Below are 9,257 nucleotides of genomic sequence, written 5' to 3' on the forward strand. Positions count from 1 at the left end.
GTCCAGTCACTTCTGTGCCCTCTTTTCACTTAGGTTCCTCTACGGTCTCTCCAGCCTTGCTTGGAAGACTTGGGCTCCTATGTCACCAGCTCACCTTCAGAGGCACCAGGGCACCCTATTCAAATGAAGTATAAACAAGAAATTAAACACCATGAGTTTCATTTCTCAGTGCCCTCTCTCTTGAGCTAGATTATAAATTACTTGCAAGTCTCATTTCCTTGAATCATCAGAGCCTGGTGCTTTCATTTTAAATAGGGAAAGAGGATCCGTAAGTCTTTTTGCTTCCCAGGGCCTCAGTTTCCCCATCTGAAAAATGTGGGGCATGATATTTTTGGAGTCTATGAATCCACCAAACATAATTACATCTTCGCAGAGTGCTTTTAGGCATATAAAATACTTTTGACAAACAGGATCTAATTTAATATAAAAACGCCTAATAATGCATCTTGAGAGTATCATGCTAAAGTGAAATAAGTCACATGGAAAAGGACAAGAACCATATGATTTCACCCATGTGTAGAACACAAAACAAAAATCAACAAATGAACAAAACAAACAAACAAACGCATGGTCACAGATAACAGAATGTGGTTACCAGAGAGGAAGGGGGTGAGGGGAAGATGAATAGGGTAAAGGGAGTCAAATACATGGTGACAGAAGGAGACTAGCCTTTGGGTGCTGAGCACACAGTGGAGTGTACAGATGTTGTATTATAAAACTGTATGCCTGAAATATATATAGTGTTTTTAACCAATGTGACCCTGATAAATTTAAGTAAAAACTAAAAACATAATAAAAATGCCCAATAAATATTTGCTGACCTGAATAACAGCGGTGATTCTGTGTAAACTGAAAGAAGCCTACTTAATGTCAAGTTCCCTCTAACCATTAAGTTTGAGAACGAATTAAAGTTTTTTGTTTTTTGTTTTTTCTAAGTGTGTTTTTCCAGGACCCATCAGCTCCAAGTCAAGTAGTTGTTTCAATCTAGTTGTGGAGGGCGCAGCTCACAGTGGCCCACGTGGGGATCGAACCAGCAACCTTGTAGTTAAGAGCACCGCGCTCTAACCAACTGAGCTAAATGGCCGCCCCTAAAGTTTTTTTAAAAAGACTATCAATCACTATATGCTAGAATTAATTTTTAATTCCTAACTTTAATTCTAAATATTGTCACAACCTGAGGAAACAGGTTTAGGCACAGAGGCTGGCTAAAACAAAAGGAGGAGGGGACACCCTGCTATGTAGTATTATTCTGCTGTGTTGTGTAAGTGGTATTGTATTTGAAAACAATGTCTCCCCAGGTGTTTGTTTCTAAGTTGACTGTCATGCATTCACATGTTCATTATTCAGCCTCAGTTTTGTCATTCTATTTTCTTTTATGTGAAACTATTTCAAAATGTAGCTCTTCTCAAGAAGAGTGGCACATTCTCCTACAGCCATCCTGAATGGAAGGCGTGCACCTGCCTGAGGCCAGTTCCAGGCACACACCTGGGCAGGTGATGCTCCCTCCCCTCAGGTGTACTCTCTTGGTAAACACAAGCTCTTCTGGGCTCCCACCTCTACCAAGGATTCCGGTTTCACTTGCTGTGTCTCTGACGCCAGTGCTTAGGGTAGTGAACTTTAAAAACAACCTTCCTTTTCTTCTCTAATCTGGTACAAAAAAACAAAGCCCAGACAGGAACTAATCAAATGGAAGAGAGAGCAGCTAAATTGAATAAACATTGAACTTGACTTTCTTCGAGGTGGGTCCCCAGAATCTCTTGAGAGGTGCCAGAATCTATAGGACAGGCTATTTTGGAGAGCATACCCGAGGGGGCTAGTGCAGGAATCTGAAGTACAACATGTAAGTGGGCATGAAGAAAAGTAAGGACATGGGGGTCCTCTTATATTACTGCCTTCCTCTTATCACCTACCTCTGAACCTCAAAAACCCTAAGAGCCAGGCTGTCAGCATCATTCTCCCTGTAGGGCACTCCCAGCAAAACTGGGAAATAACTAAGTTGGGAATTTTGAGACCTCAATGTAAACGCTTCATTTTTCTGATGGGAAAACAGGCCCAGAGGAGGAAGGAGGCTTTTGCCAAGGTGATAATGCCACCTGGTAGCAGAGCTGGCAATAGAACCCAGGGTCCTCTTTACACCTCCCATGTTTCCAAAAATGTGGTCTTGCCCCCAAAACTAGTTTCTTTCCTAGATAACCTGTTGCTATCAGGAGACCTTTCCTCCCAGTTAATGAGAGCCATTCACTATTACTCTTTACCCCACACTTCCAGTTAAGATCCTATTGAATCTTATCTTAAAATGTCTTACTCCCCATTCCAGTTGCCATCACCCTAGGCAGCCCTGCTTCAGATCAGGCCTCCTGTGGCCTCCCTGACTCTGACCTCTCTGCAGTCCATCTAGTAGATAGCTAACATATTGGTTATAGCTAACAGTTGTCGTATACACAAGTGCCATCAGTGTTCTAAGTGCTCTACATTTATTATCTATTTACTCTTCATAAAACGCTAAAAGCTGGATGCTTTTATTACCCCCATTTTATGGATGAGGAAACTGAGGCACAGAGTAGTTAAATAATACGTCTAAGATTGTACAGCTAACAAGTAGCAAAACTGGGATTTTTAAAAACCAGGTAGTTTTGTGCCAAAATCCAAACTCCCAACCACGATATTACATTGTTTTTTTCTGAAGCACCAGTATTACCATGTCACACCTCTGCTCCAAAACCTACAGCTGCTCCCCTCTGCCTATGGGAGTTCAAAGTCCTAGTGTGATATGCAAAGCTCTGAATGGTGTGGCTCTCCCTAGCCTTCAGGTAAGTTAGTTAACCTCTCTGTGTCTCAATTTCTTGATCTGTTAGCTGAGGATGATCACAATAGTAACCGCCCCATGGGACTGTCATGAGGCTGAAATGAGGTCTCCCAGGTAAAGCACTTAGCTCAGTGCCCAGCACAAAGGGACTCTTGATCAATGTTGGCTACATTTGGACCCTATTTCACACAATTTCCTTATAGAACTCTTCTGACAAGGATGTTGCTGCAAATAAATAGTGCTTGTTGTTGAGTGGCTGGTGCAGTTTCTCCCTTCCTGGAACATTTCCCCACTCCCATTCCCATAGGCCGTCATAGCCAAATCCTCCCATCCTCTTGTCTCCCTTCTTCAGGGGCCCCTCCCCCACACAAATCTAAATTCCTGGAACACTTATTCCCACCATACTTTTTTCACACCACCGTTTGTTTAATCCTTTGTTAATCACTTATCAATTGACTAATAATAACAATAATCATATTTTACATTATACTTTACAAAGGGTTTCTTGTCACAACTATGCATCTGTGAATCTTTACAAAGACTTGGACATTCCCATTTTAGAATTGCTTTAGTTTTCCCAGCTGCTTAATCTCAGAGACTATGGGGAGCAGGGTGGTGATGCAAACGGGAACCCCATCTTCAGGAAATTTTACAGCTTTGTATGCAAAGCAAGGTCTCTCCACACGCGGTGACAATCCAGTGGCAAAGTCTGGTGGAGAGGATAGCTTCTGCCTGGGCAAATCTATATTTCACCAGACAGTGCCTGCAGCAGATGCGGACACAGCCTTGCTGAAGAGAAACCTTCAAAAACAACAGCTGCTTGCTCTCCAGAAGGTCCTTGATATCATCAGAAGCTGAACGAGCAGCTCTGAGAAAAATGTGAACTGCCAACTTTCCAGGTGGACAGCTCTGCCCTGGGTTGACCTCTTCAAACATAGAGCTGCAAGCCATATGGCACCATCTCCTGATCTCAATTTAGTTCCCTGAGGGAGAGAGCTGACTGAACTTTGATAATGATAAATTATCTAGAACTTTTTACTTTATGAGGCTCCTTTTGCTTTAACATGTCCACTGACTTCCTTTCACCGAGCTCATGAGGCAGGCTGCGGCAACAGAAGCAGTGCGCCCAGAAAGGTAAAGTGGTTCCCCGTCTCTGCCAAGGATTTGGGAGGGGCCCCTCCTACAAGGAGGTGTCAGAAGCACCCTAACCATCTTAGCAGCACTGAACAAATCACCTGTCAAGGTGGGTCCCTCCTGCAAAGAGGCTGACGTCAGCCCTTCAGGGAGGTCTTAATTTCCTCCCTCCATGTCCTAACCCCTTTGTTGTATTGTGCCACAACTGTAATTCAATACACAAGAGAAATTAGTTTCCTGGGTAATGTAGCACTACCTAGCAATTTTACGTGGACAAAATTACATGGAAATTTCATTTCTAGGAATCCATCCTTAAAGACACATGGTCAAAAATTCAAAAATGAAGTAATATGCACAAGGCTATTCACTGCAACATTATTGATAGTAGCAGAAGACTGGAAATCACCAATGGCTATAACAGGGGGCTGGGGAAATGAGCCAGGGTGCATACACACAATGGAGTACTGTGCAGCTGAAAAAGGAAGAGTATTTCTATACTATATGGAGCGATCAACAGGATATATTGTTATGTGTAAAATGACAGGTGAAGATATTTATTAGGGTATGCTATCATTGGGGAGGGAGATATGAATATATTATAAATGCTTACTTAATTATAGGAAAAAATAGAATGATAAACCATAATTTATTTTTAAATCTTTATTGGAGAATAGTGTGTTTTTCCAGGACCCATCAGCTCCAAGTCAAGTTTTTGTTTTCACTCTAGTGTGGAGGGCGCAGCTTGCTGGCCCATGTGAGAATCGAACCAGTGACCTTGGTGTTATAAGCACTGCGCTCCAACCAACTGAGTCAACCAGCCGCCCAATAGACCATAACTTTTTTAAAGGTTACATAAATAGAGGAGAAAGGAAACAATGAGAGGAATGGGACAGAAGCTTGACCTTTCAGAATACTGTATCTTATTTGGTAGATTTATTTTGGAAGTTTGTAAATACATTAGAAAATCTTAGGACAAATTTATGTTTGACAAAATAAAACAAACTTGTTTATCAAGTTGGTGGTATCATTACACAGTTAGGAACTATTTCAATGACCTTAAAACTCAGGAATTTGATTAGATAGCCCTGATGATATACCCCTTAAAAACCAACCCAAACAAAAAACCTTAAATTGTTTCTAGTGATGAAATGTGAACCGTGGTAGTGTCGGTATTGCTATTCTAAGACTGTTTTGTACATATGGTGGGATAAAGCAATGAGTAATTACATTGGTTGTTTTGGAAAGTAGGATTCTTGACATGAGAGAAAGGAGGTATGGATGTAAGATCAATAAAGTAGAAAGTCATTAGTCCTGAATTTGAAATAGAAATATCAGTGTGAACTCATATTTTCTTATAAAGAACAGTATTTCTGGAAATCATCACCGATTCAGAAGCAAGCATTCTTTATACCCAGAATATGGTCTGCAAATGCCATTCACTAAAAGGAACCAGGGCTCCTTGGAAAAATGGCTGATTCCAGATCTGGGGTCCTGGGAAGGAAATGTTCAAGATGAGCCTGGAACATCACATTACAAACTAGATAGTAAAAAACTTATTAAGGACAATAGGGTGACATCAAAAGGGAGGGGCCCAGCTCTGCCCTGGGTGGTCCTCAAACATCTCAAACATACCGCTGCAGGACACATCTGGAGACAACTTGAAGAGCCTCCCACTAACCAAAGCTGGGACAATATAATTCCATGGATTGAGACTCACAAAATATGTTTTAAATGATAAATTCATAACATTTTTTAAAAAATCAAATCTTATTGGTCAACTTTGGTAGTTGCTAGGGATCCATTCACTATTTTGCAAATTGGTAAATAAAGAGAAAGAAATCATTATTTTACCCTCCCAGTGATAAACAGCTCTTTGGTTAACCACATAGGGGATCAGGGGAAGCTTCCCTTTCTGATATATCCCAGGTATTAAATGAAAAAGGAATAGAAGGATTAAAATATCACCACTTTGCAATCGCTAGTGAATTAATGAATTTGGACTTTGATCATTAATGACTATCAAAAGACAAAAATAGTCAGATATTACCAGATATGAGGTGCCTCCTGATGAAATACCGGTCATTAAGTAGTCTTGGCAAAGTGGCAAACCAGTATCAGATCAACTACTCTAGGTCCAGTATTAGTTTAGAGAAAAGGTTGTAAAAAATGGGGAATGTGTTGAATGATACCACTGGGTGCAATCACCAAAATTCAAATTGTGAGAGGTTCCATGTGATAAATGGTCCAGCGTCTTCAACAAATTAACTATAAGGAGGAGAAATCCATGGAATAGGAGGGATTTAAGAAGCATACAGTAGTCCCCCCTTACCCATGGGGTGATACGTCCAAGACCTCTAGTGGAAACCTGAAACCATGAATACTATTGGGCCCTATATTTTTCCTACATACATAATATCTTTTCACTTAAAGGAAGCACTTCACAGCTTCTCTTTGGCATATCCAAATTGCCAGCATCCCTACTTTTGTGCTTTGGGGCCATAGTAAGTAAAATAAGGGAGACTTGAATACAAGCCCTGTGATACGGTGATAGCTGATCTGAGAACTGAGATGGCTACCAAGTGACTAACAGATGGGGAGCCTATACAGAGTGGAGACACTGGACAAAGGGATGATTCATATCCTGGGTGGGGGGGGAGTCAGATGGCAAGAGACTTCCTCACACTACTCAGAACAGCACGCAATTGAAAACTTATGAATTGTTTATTTCTGGAATTTTCCATTTAACATTTTCATTTTCAGACTGCGGTTGACCATGGGTAACTGAAACCATGGAAATAGAAACCAAGGATAAAGGGGGAACTACTACACTGAAATCTTTATGGATGACAATGATATGATGATATGGTCTCTTTCAGAATAATCCAGAGAGGGATTAGTGATAAACCAAGATTAACCATGAGTTACCAATGGTTGCAGCTGGGTCATAGAATCATGGGGTTTCATTATACCATTCTCTCTCTTTTTGTTTATGTTAGAAATTTTCCATAGGAAAACAAGCAAACAAACAAAAAAGGGGAAAAAAATGAAGCCACAGAAAAGCTAAACAAAAATAAAGAAGACACCTTCTGACAGAAAGGCCCCCGTGCTGCTGAAGTGGAGCCCGGAGCCCGGGAGCTGCTCCTCAGTCAGCACTTGATGAATGAATGCACCTGAGCTGGAGGTTTAGCTTCTGGTGAGAGGGGGCCGTTTCTTCTGGGTTTGGGGAGTGTTGCTCTGCACGCTGGGGTCTGACTGCTGATATGGCATGAGCAAGGAAGAGAAATCATTCTGCAGGATGCAGGGACAGGCTCCCCAGTAGCTGCTCCTACTGGGAACTTTCTCTTTTGTTCTTTTCTTTGATTTGCTCACTAACCAAGGATTCAATGTCTGCTCTATGTGTGTGTGTGTGTGTGTGTGTGTGTGTGTGTGTGTGTGTGTGTGTGTGCGCGTGTGTACTGCCACACAACATCATGATGCCCACAGCAGCCATGTGGCACAGAGGAAAGAAAGTGGGTTTTGAAGATAGAGTCAGCTTCAGTCCTGACTTAGCCACTTTCTGGCTGTGTGGCCATGGCAAGTTTCCTCAATAAAGTGGGGCTAACGTTCACCACCATTTTGTTGTTGTCAGAATTAGAGATAACAGTTGGAAAACACTTGGCAGAGTTCCCGGCACATGTTAGCCACTTCTATTTATTACTGGAGAGAAGACTGTACGCACTTTGGCCTTTTCTCTTTTGGGAATAGCTAGTACTAGGCCCAGGTGATAAGACTAGTGGGGGTGGGTAGAAGAACCCAGGAACTCTCTCTTCCTGAAACTAAAAAGATGGTAAAAAAAGAAAAGAAACTTTTGCCTGAACATCGTCTCATTCTTCAGGGCTTCTTTTATGTTTGTCATGCAGGGTCTCTGATCCTGCTCTCCGCATAAGAACACAGGATATGGTGAGGCCAGAAAGGAACACCCACAGAGCCATGGATAGGGGAGTCATACCACTATAGTCTCGCTGGTGGCTGGGTTGGAGACACAGGAAGCAGGAGCCGCAATCTGCTGTCTGCTTCTCTGTCAACCAACCAACCAACTTACTAGCTGCAATCCGCGCTTCTCTGCCAACCAACAACCCCACTTGCGTAACCATGGCAGTTATATTCATGCTAATGGCTAACTGGCCACAGCTAATGGCTACCTGATCACAGCTGATGACCATCTACTACCTGAGCCAGCACCTTTCCATGTGAGGCCGAGAGCCTGGAAACTACTCTCTGGGACTCTGTCCCCACACTCCACCCCTACAGGTTCTCACCTCACAATCTACATGACAAGCGTCTTCCGCAAGGGGCCCTGTGTCAGGAACCCAGATCACGAGAAAAAGTTTCAGTCCAGTTCAAGTAATGTCCCGGGGGTGTCCCTGGATGTCCACCAACTTTCTGGGCACAGCCAGGGTTTCCTAGGGTACCACCAGTCTCTCTGGGCACAGCCAAAGTGCTTACATATTCTCGACGGCGGCCAGTCGACATAGAGGAAGTAAACATCTGCCTGCACCCCAACAAGGGGTCTTCCTGCACTACAGTCTCGCTGGTGGCTGGGAGAGGACACAGGAAGCAAACATCCGCCAGTTCCACTACATGGTGGTACATCCCCAAGCAAACAGTCAAGCGGTCCATTAAATTAGGGATGGAAGGCACTTCCCCATAGTCCACAGTCATTAGCCAGGGCTGTGCATTGGCCTCACAACGTGTGCCCTTCCCGCAGTGCGAGGACTCCAAGTCCTCCCCAACCTGGGGGTGAGAGACGACCCCGACCTCATCCACCTCTTCCACCAAGGACTCAGCAAGCATTTCCTCCTGGGACCACAAGTCCCACATCTGGGCCACCCCAGCAAGCACTTCCCAGCCCACACGGCCACAAGGACCTTTGCTTTCAACAGCCTATGCTGGTTAGAGAACCATCCATGTCCTCCCACCCCTCCATGGGAGTCCAACTCTGGAGAACAGTGGCCACCCGGCACCACACACTGTGTGGGGACCACATGTCCTCCTGCCCAGAGTCAGACATCATTCTTACCTGGCCAGAACCTTGCTTGCCATGCCAGGTATCTGAGTGGCTGGTGGCCTCAGTGCAAGATGTCTACCACCCCTGGAGCCCACAACAGCAGCAGACCACCAAAAGGAAGGCGACGCCTGCCATGGCCAACAGGAAGGCGTGTCATCTGGAGGCTCGAGAGGAACACCAATTCACCGAGGGGTCACATTTCTCCAAGGCAGATTGCGTTTCCTGCTCCCGGTGCCACTTCTCACATGCTTCCTAAGCTGAGCTTTCACA

Source organism: Rhinolophus sinicus, chromosome 17, assembly GCF_057876585.1.
Source record: "Rhinolophus sinicus isolate RSI-liver-muscle chromosome 17, RSI-T2T, whole genome shotgun sequence".
Lineage (NCBI taxonomy): Eukaryota > Metazoa > Chordata > Mammalia > Chiroptera > Rhinolophidae > Rhinolophus > Rhinolophus sinicus.